We start from the raw sequence: 9111 nt of genomic DNA on the forward strand, positions 1-9111 counted from the left end.
CAGCCTCTTTTCCCGGTCCTCCTCCCATTACTTCCCTCATGCATTAATTGAAGGAGGATGCATTGGCCGTTCAACATTTCGGGAACCGCTACTCCCTCCCTCGTCTGCATTAAAGCTGTATCGGGAACTGCGTCGCCCGCTGTCAAATCGAATAGTACCGCGATGCCCGTTGCACACCCGGCTGAACACGCCTCCTCGCCTCCATCAAACCCCTCCGTTAAACCCGCATGCAAACCGAGAAACCTACTCCGGCCACACGTCCGTTCATGAGCGGGCCGGAATTAAACGCAACACCGGCCGAGCTCCTCCCGTCCGCCCTCAGTTTAAATGAGGCCAGACGCCGGCCAAGATCCTACCGTCCGCCCTTTATTTACATGAGGCCAGACAGACAGCGGGCAAGAATCGCACCCCTCCGCCGCTCCCCCATCTCCTCCTTCACCATTTTCTCCACTCTTCTGATGGCTTCCGAGGAGCCGTTCTCCGGCATATTACCCGGCTGGGTGGCCCGCCGAGCCCTCCAGATACGGGCGAGGCCGCTCGGTGCTTCACCAACCTCGCTTGGCCCGACGGAGCCAGTTGCCGCCCCAAGCAGGCGCGTGGTTCAGCAACTCGCCGCTCCAGTTCAGCTCGATGAGGAGTGGCGAGTTGCTCCACGCCGGCACGGCGGTGAGCACACCGGTACAGGCGTCGTCGCTGCCGCATCGTACCGCGCCACCAGTGTTTGCGGTGCCGCGCCTCCCGTGCCTGCGGCATTGCCATGCAGGCAGAGACAGAAGCCGGGTGCGTGGAGAGCGACGAGTCGGTGGCCAGCTTCTCCGTGTCCGCCGCCATCATCGAGGAGAAGTAGAACACGGGAGGCCGCCGCCACTTGGGTCCCATGAAGGCCACCGCCGAGGCGACGACTGCGCATTCATGTGGTTTCTTTGCTTCTTCGTCTCTTTCGAGGACCTTCGTCGACCCTGCAAAGTGTCTGCCAGACATGAGGAAGACAAAGGGATCCGCGGGCGGCCATTTAGATTATGTACTCCCTCTCCAGCTGGCGGGAAATTTTTGTTCTAAGAATGGATAAATTGTATGTATCTATAACTAAAATAAGTCTAGATACATCCATTTCTAGGACAAGTATTTCCGGACGGAGGGAGTATTAATTATACCAAGAGAGCCGGATTGGCACCGCTTAGTTCATGTAAATGTGATGAAATCCATCATGTTTATATGAAGATCCGGCTTTTTTATACGAAATCCTTCATGCTTATATGAAATCAGTCCGTGTTTGCACGATTTTCATCTGGTTGGTTAGAGTTGTGAAAATGTATGCCGCTGATGTTTGATGTCGTCCTCCGCGGAAGGAAGCGGGAGGAAATTTGCCGGTTGCTGTTGGAGATGCTCTTATGCTGGAAATAATAGAGTGACATCCAATCCATTTTAGTTAATTGCGTGTATGATTGTCCCTCTATAAAAAGTTAATTGCATGTACAGTGTACACGTGACTTGCAGGGTGGCTATAGCTTCGTACAGAAAGTTAAAAAGAAACAAGTCCATCCTTAATCTTGTATTCTAAGTACTATGTGGGTTCCACTGTCAGTAACAGTAGCGAAAGAAGTATATATTAAATAAGTAATATATAATATAAACATCTAAAGTTAAAAACAGAATTCGAACTCATGTCATCGCGTTGCGAGCATCCGGCGCTAACCAGTCCAGCACATTTTTGTTGTAGACCATGCCGGAGATATATCTCCATGTCTACTCTTATACTCCATCCGTTCCTAAATATTTGTCTTTTTCAGATTTCAAATGGACTACCACATACGGATGTGTATGTAGACATATTTTAGAGTGCAAATTCACTCATTTTGCTCCATATGTAGTCACTTGTTGAGATCTCTAAAAAGACAAATATTTAGGAACGGAGGGAGTAGAAAACAGAGTTGGTGATGATGGTGTGCGTGCCATCCTGCAATATAGGCCGTCGGATTTATATCTAACGGATAGGAAGAAAACTATGGCAATTTTGCAAAAATATACCCACCCCCCTCTCCACGTTCGCAAATATGGCCTTCCCTCGTTCATCCTTTTCTCTCACAAGATAAACTACTCATACAAATGCATCTTGATGTTTCGTGCAACGCACGGTCATCTAGCTAGCTTCTTTTAAAATAGTTACTGCGATAATTGGGTTAAAGTGATATATTTTATGTCTGCCCTGAACGATTACAGATTCACTAGTTGTCCCACAAAGGCCGCGGCTCCGGCCTATGCGACTATGAGCAGGGCGTTGGCGAGCGCCCTGGAGGAACGCGACCAACCGGGTGGGCGGGTCTCCGAGGCACGACATGTACGAGAGCCTGGCTACAGGGAAGAGCACCACGATGCCATGGAGTCATGCCATGATACAGCGGCGGCCCATGCGAGGGTGCGCGCAGCACATGGAGTGCAGTGGCGATGTATCTATCGGGAGAGGGATTTTTTTATTGAGACTGACATTTGGGCCTCAACATCATAACGTCCATCTTGACGATTAACCTAATGGACTTGACTTTTATGTCACATCAGCCCTAATGGGTCGGCCATCGTGATCATAAGTGCGTTTAATTTCGGCCAAACAGGCCAGTAACAGGTGGTAGGAGTAGTTTTTTGAACTGTACTACCCTGAGGTTGTAGTGTTTTGTGAAACACAATATAGTAGTTTCTGTGAACCCTAACCTTAATTGTGGGAGTTTTATGCTATTTACTCTGATATTTTTATTGTATTAACTTGGACTTGGAGAATTTATTTAGAAATGCACGTATGTACAAATCTGCGGAGCGTTTTTTTTTGACATGGTAATACGTGTCTCATTCATATCATAAAGATCAAAGTATAAATTACGTAAAGGCCGACATGACAAACTGAAAAGACAGCAGAACGTTTTTGAGCTTGACACCAATGCCCAACCTTCGGCACCACCACAACAGCCACCGAAGGAAAAAAAAAGGATGGATCACCTCCCACCCAAGCTCGACGCGGCTCCATCGATGATATGCAGCTTTGCGGACCTCGAAGGTGTCTCACCAAAAGTGAAGCCATTGCTGTTGAACGAATAAGACCAGGGAACACCCCGAACACGCCGTCAAACTCTAGATCTGGCACCCCACCACAACTAAGACGCCAAGGAGAAAACCATATCTGCCATCCATCAACCACGAACCCAGCATACGTTTCGTCTTTCAGATGTCGTCGATGCAGGCGACAATCTGCATCCGCTCCTAACCAGCTCCCAATCTCCCCGACGACGTTGGAGCAGACGCCGTCGCAACGACAGAGCCTGGGGACACAAGTCCACCACAAAGATGTCGCCGCCACGACTTCCCTACTTGAACAAGCTGGTTCCCAGATCCATCACCGATCATAGAGACGATCACCTCATCGGAGAAGAATCCGGAGCTTCTTTATTCAGCATCGCGGCCGCCGAAGCCAAGACGTCGAATGACCCAAAAACCTAAGCTACTAGGGGCCTAGAACCTCCGAGGGAATTAGAGATAGGGAATGGGAGTTGAGGGTGAGGAGATTAAAAGTCCACTGTTTGATTAGAGGGAATGGGAGTTTAAGTGGGAAGGGGAATGAGAGTTGAGGAAGCCAATTCCCATCCATTTCTTTCGAGGGGTATCCAATTAATTTGTGAGCAGAGTTTTATCCCATGCTAATTTTTATCATATAACAAACAAAGAAATGGGAGTACAACTTTACTTTCCATGCCTAATCCTTCCACAAACATCCTTGTGGAAACTTCCGCCTGCCAGGGTGGTTATCAAACAGGTTGCTAAAGGTAAAACGATCCGCATATGCGGAATCCGACGACCCCTTCACCAACAACGACAAAGAGGAATACTATCACAAGTTACAAAATTGCTTTGTCATACCTTGTAGCTTCGAGGAATACTATCATTGTCGCATACCAAAAATCAACATAGGATCCGAGGTCCTTGGAGTAGCCTCCGAGCAGGACGACGGTGGCCCACGTGAAGGCCAGCGTGCCCAAGGCGTTGCCAACCCTCTCGATTAGCGTGACAGAGCGAACGAAGCGATTCAGCCACATCTCCGGCGCAGCGGCGGCCTTGCCTGCTTGGCCGACGCCGTGAGCTGGTATCCAGACGTGGTGCTCTCCGCTGCCACCGCCGGTGCTGTTGGCCATTGCTTATTATGCAACGTACGGTGAAACCGAGACACAGTTCTACGCGGCCGGGCAGCATCCACTGATATAGTGCAATCGCGCGAGTTACCAAAACGGTAGCACCATACGCGCCGATTGACCTTTGACGAAAGATCACCTAGTTTTATTTTCTTCTAGACTAGAGAGTAGTAATAAGGAAAGTGCTAAGGAACTCTCTCTTGGATCTAGTGGTGAAGATTTTTCTGTTAGCGACATGTGTATCGCTCGTACTTGTCCCAAATGGGAAATCACTGTCAGGTATTTCAACTCGGCATGGAGTCGCGAAGGAATCAGCCGTGACAGGCACGGCAGATTTCAATGTAATTACTCTCTTCGTCGAATAATCATGAGTAGACATGCCACCACCACCACGCGCGGTCGGTATCCACACCGCATGCTGCCCGCATGATTCGTGCAACTTTAATACCTTCCGGCTGTATAATGACTTCCCCACCTCGTATGCAACCGGTATAGCCGCGTATTTGCAGCTAACACATGCAGCGCATGGCCCGCAAGGCAGCGCTGGATCAGAATGCATTGAGTGTTTATCAGTTAGAACGCATTAAGTGTGTGTCTGTCTCAACGGCTACTTGCAGCACGCTCCTTCAGTTCTTTAAAATGTTTTGCTTGCTTGTCTCGGCTGCCCAACTCATCTTCCCTAGCCCTCATAGGCTCATCGTAGTTTTTTTAAAAGAAAGAAGACCCCCGGCCTCTGCATCTGAATGATGCATACAACCATTTTATTAATTATTAATACAAGACCTTACGAAGTCATATAATAGTAAGACTAAAGCCACCGTCTAAGCAACATCTGTCGCTACTCCTATCCAGTTGATGAAGGGGCGCTGATAGTCTGGGCCTAATACCAAACAGACCTCGCAGCCAAACCTAACATCTAAGACCTGAGGTCCCAACCAGGACGCTTGCCGGGTATAGGTACCCATCAGTCCGGCGTGCTCCTCAACCAGGACGTCTGCCGGGTATGAGGCCGCCGCAGCCACCTGCCACCAATCCTTCTTCAGAGCTGTACTGCTGCATCTACCTTGCCCGTTCTAGCTGCCGCGGACGCCACCACGACGCCAGACAGCGTCACCCTCCCGTGCGAGTCCATCTCCGCGCATCGGGTGCTGAGTCTCCACTGCGCCACGCTGCCGAGATCTACCGTCATCAATGGGCAAGATAAATCACCGCTCCTCCTCTTGTCCCCTCCAACCAGCACTTGCTCCAAAACGATGCCCCCAGGAGGGAGAACGACACCGAAGGCGCCGTCATCATCCGATCCGATAGACCCAGATCTAGGTTTCCCCCGGAACTTCCCGATCAGGTTGACGTGACCTGCAACGATGATGCCTCAAGAAGATAATGATGTATGAGACGCCGCCATCGTTCGCCAAGACCGCAGTCAGGCGCGATTTTTACCGGAAGCCACGTCGTCCCGATCTCGCGGCTGGCTAGTACCGAGCAGAACCTCGCCATGAAGACGTATGGTGCCGTCGGAAAGCCGGTTGAGGACCTCCGGCCGCCCCACCCCGGCCCCATCACGTGCCGCCTGCCGGCCATAGCCGAACCACGACGGATCTGGCCGGGACGCCAGATCCACGGCCACCGCCGCCGCCCATCGCATAGCGGAGAATCCCACCGGAGGACCTCGCCAGCCCTGGGTTCGCCGGCTGCCGCCGCACAGCCAGGACGTCGCGGTGGCTGCCGCGCGAAGACCCCGCACGAGGCGCCCCAGCCGCCTGATGGGAGATCCGTCGCTTCCCTCCTGCCCTAGCCCTTTAGGCGTCGGGCGCCGCCACCACCGTGGCCAGTGCCGGTGGCAGCGGCGGTAGCGATCTGCCTTGCGGGAAGGCTGGCGGCGCGAGGAATTAGATCCCCCTGGCGTCGCCCTGGGTGGCAGCGTGAGGGGGTCACCTTGTTGGAATAGTGGAAAGAAAAAGGCAAGGCGGTCTATGATGGCAGCGTGTTTCATAGGCTCACCGTAGTTGAGAAGCATGTGTTCATCTTCATCCATGTCTACACTCTACAACACCTACCTCTTACGTCATCGCCAACTAGGTGGCTCCTCTTCGCAGGCTACGTCGTCTGGTTTGTTTCTGCCACCTTTCAAAGCTTGGGTGGCATTTTTACAAGTGCGAACTCTGGTAGTTCATCATCCACCTTTTCTCCATCCATCTATATCGTTCTTTGGCCGACTAAAGATTTGTTTTGCAACATGGAGAATGCAGGTTCTTGCTGTGGGAATGAACAGGGAGCAGACCCTTCTCGTGGCTTACAAACTTTTTCATCCTGTGCATCGTGGCCATTGCCCACTTTGTCCACAGCAACTGAAGCTCAACCCCACTGCAAAAAGATGGTCGCCATCGTCATTATTTAGCACTGAACCCATTAGATAGTCTGATATCTAGTACTCCCTTCGTAAAGATTGTAAGAATACGTAGCATGTATTAGGGATATATTCTTCATGTAATCTTTTTCCTTCCTATCTGAACCTCCCCATCTATCCTTTCCTTTTCAACTTGGATTAGATCTTGGAGGACAAGCATAGGCTGGTTTTGTAGCTCTACATATACGTGCCTTTTGGGCTCTAATACATGCGATCAATATTCTCCTGAACCTACTAGTCTACATGGTATCAGTTTTTCTCTAGGTCTCGTGCCTTGCTTCCGCTGCTTCCCTGCCCTAGACACCGCTGAACCCTGCCCATAGCCGCATCCCTCCCAGCTGCCACCATGGACTTCAGCGAGTTCGGGGACTTCGTCTCCACCCCCAACACCTCCGAGTCCAATCCCTCCAACCCCTTTGCCGCTAGCTCTGTCAACCCCGCTGCTCCAAGTGCCACCGCAGTCCAGCTTATCAACATCCGAAACCATGTCACCGTTATCCTTGACTTCGAGGAGTCCAATTTTTGCATATGGCAGACCTTCTTCAACCTTACTTTTCGCAAGCTTGGTCTCCTTGATCACATCGATGGCTCCGTCGACCCTCTCATGGCTCTCGGCGACGTCGAGTGGACTCAAATCGACCAATGCATAGTCTCCTGGTTGTACACCACCGTCTCCAAGGACATTCTCGAGATCATCATCCAGCCCTCCGACACCGCCGCCAACGCTTGGACCGTCATCACCGAGCTCTTCCGCGATAATCGTCTTCAACGCTCCATCTTCGCCAAGCGTGACTTCCTCAACCTCGTCCAGGGCGATCTCTCCGTCACCGCCTTCGCGAGCCACCTCAAGTGTCTGTCCGACACGCTTCGCGACGTCGGCACTCCGGTCAATGACCAGGACATGCTGACCACCTTCATCAACGGGCTGAACGGCGAGTTCGGCCACTGCATCGCCGCCCTCACCATCAACCCTGCTGGTCTAACCTTCGCCCGTGCACGCGGCGCTATTTTGCAAGAAGAACGCCGGCTTGCCCTCCATGCTCAGCAAATCCGGGCGACGGCCCTCGTCACCAACCGGTTCTCCGCGCCGCCGGCTTCACCGGCCTCGCGGCCCCCGTGCCTTCTCCAACGTCTGCTGCTCCTGCATCGGGCGGGCGCGGCCGCGGCAAAGGCCGCAAGAAGCAGCAGCAGCCTCAGCAGGGGCTCGGCGCTGCTACTGGCGCTGCTCCTGGACGGGATCCGGCTGCACCCTTCTGGCCCGTCGGCAGCTACCCGCTGTCCGGCATGTTCCAGGCCTGGCCGCCGAACTGGCGTGCGCCCGGCGCCGGTCTCCTTGGCCCGCGCCCTGGTGTCTCCACCCCGCAGGCGTACACTGCTGGACGTGGATTTTTAGAACAGCTGCACCCCGGCCCTGGTATCCTGGCTGTCCAATATTGCTTTAAGATCTGTGCAACACAACTAACTTTCCATATGAAAATTTCTCTTTTTTGTTTCTCTCACATAAAAGATGTCTTGAAGTTCAAACCTTTGCAGCGTGGCAAAGCTTTCCATCTAGAATCTAGGATAAATCTTTCAGAATTTTTTGTCAAATATAAATATAAAAAAAATGATTTTTTAATCAAACATAAATATACAAAAAATGATTGTTTAGATTAAAAAATCATTTTTTGTATATTTGTATTTGACAAAAAAATCTAAAAGATTTATCCTAGATTCTAGATAGAAAACTTTGCTACGCTGCAAAGGTTTGAACTTCAAAATATGTTTTATGTGAGAGAAACAAAAAAGAGAAATGTGTTTGCACGAATCGCGATGCGCAGAATGGATGGCTAGATAGAGAGGGCCGGGGTGCAGCTGTTCTATTTTATATTTTCGGTACACTGCTCATCTCGGGCAGCAAGGCTACGGTACTCCTTCGGTCTACAAGGTTTCCCCCCACCGTCCCTGCCGCTCCAGCCCCCTGCATGGGATCAGACGCAGCTTCATGCCGCCCTCAACAACCTCTCTGTGCAGCAGGGCGGTGCCGGCGGAAGCGGCTCCAACTGGTTTTTTGACACAGGCGCGACTGCCCATATGACTAGCGATCCCGGTATCCTCTCTTCTTCCTTCCCCTCCTCTAACTTTTCCTCTGTCGTCTTCGGCAACGGAGATTCCCTCCCCATCACTCACATTGGCACCACCTCTCTCCCCACCTCCTCTTTTCCACTTTCATTACGTGATGTCGTAGTTACTCCTAATCTTATTAAAAACCTCATCTCTGTTCGTCTTTTAACTCGTACCAATCCAGTTAACGTTGAATTTGATGATCTTGGTTTTTCTGTCAAGGATCGTCGTACCCGCGCAGTGATTCTCCGATGTGATAGCAACGACGACCTCTATCCTCACGTCGCCGGACCTCAAGCTCTCCTTGCCAGCACCACCGACCTTTGGCACCAACGCCTTGGCCATCCAGGACATGATGCTCTCTCTAGGACTATATCTTCTTTTGATTTTACTTGTAATAAATCACCCCCTTCAACGTGTCATGCTTGT

This window comes from Aegilops tauschii, chromosome 2, assembly GCF_002575655.3.
Source record: "Aegilops tauschii subsp. strangulata cultivar AL8/78 chromosome 2, Aet v6.0, whole genome shotgun sequence".
Taxonomy (NCBI): Eukaryota; Viridiplantae; Streptophyta; class Magnoliopsida; order Poales; family Poaceae; genus Aegilops; species Aegilops tauschii.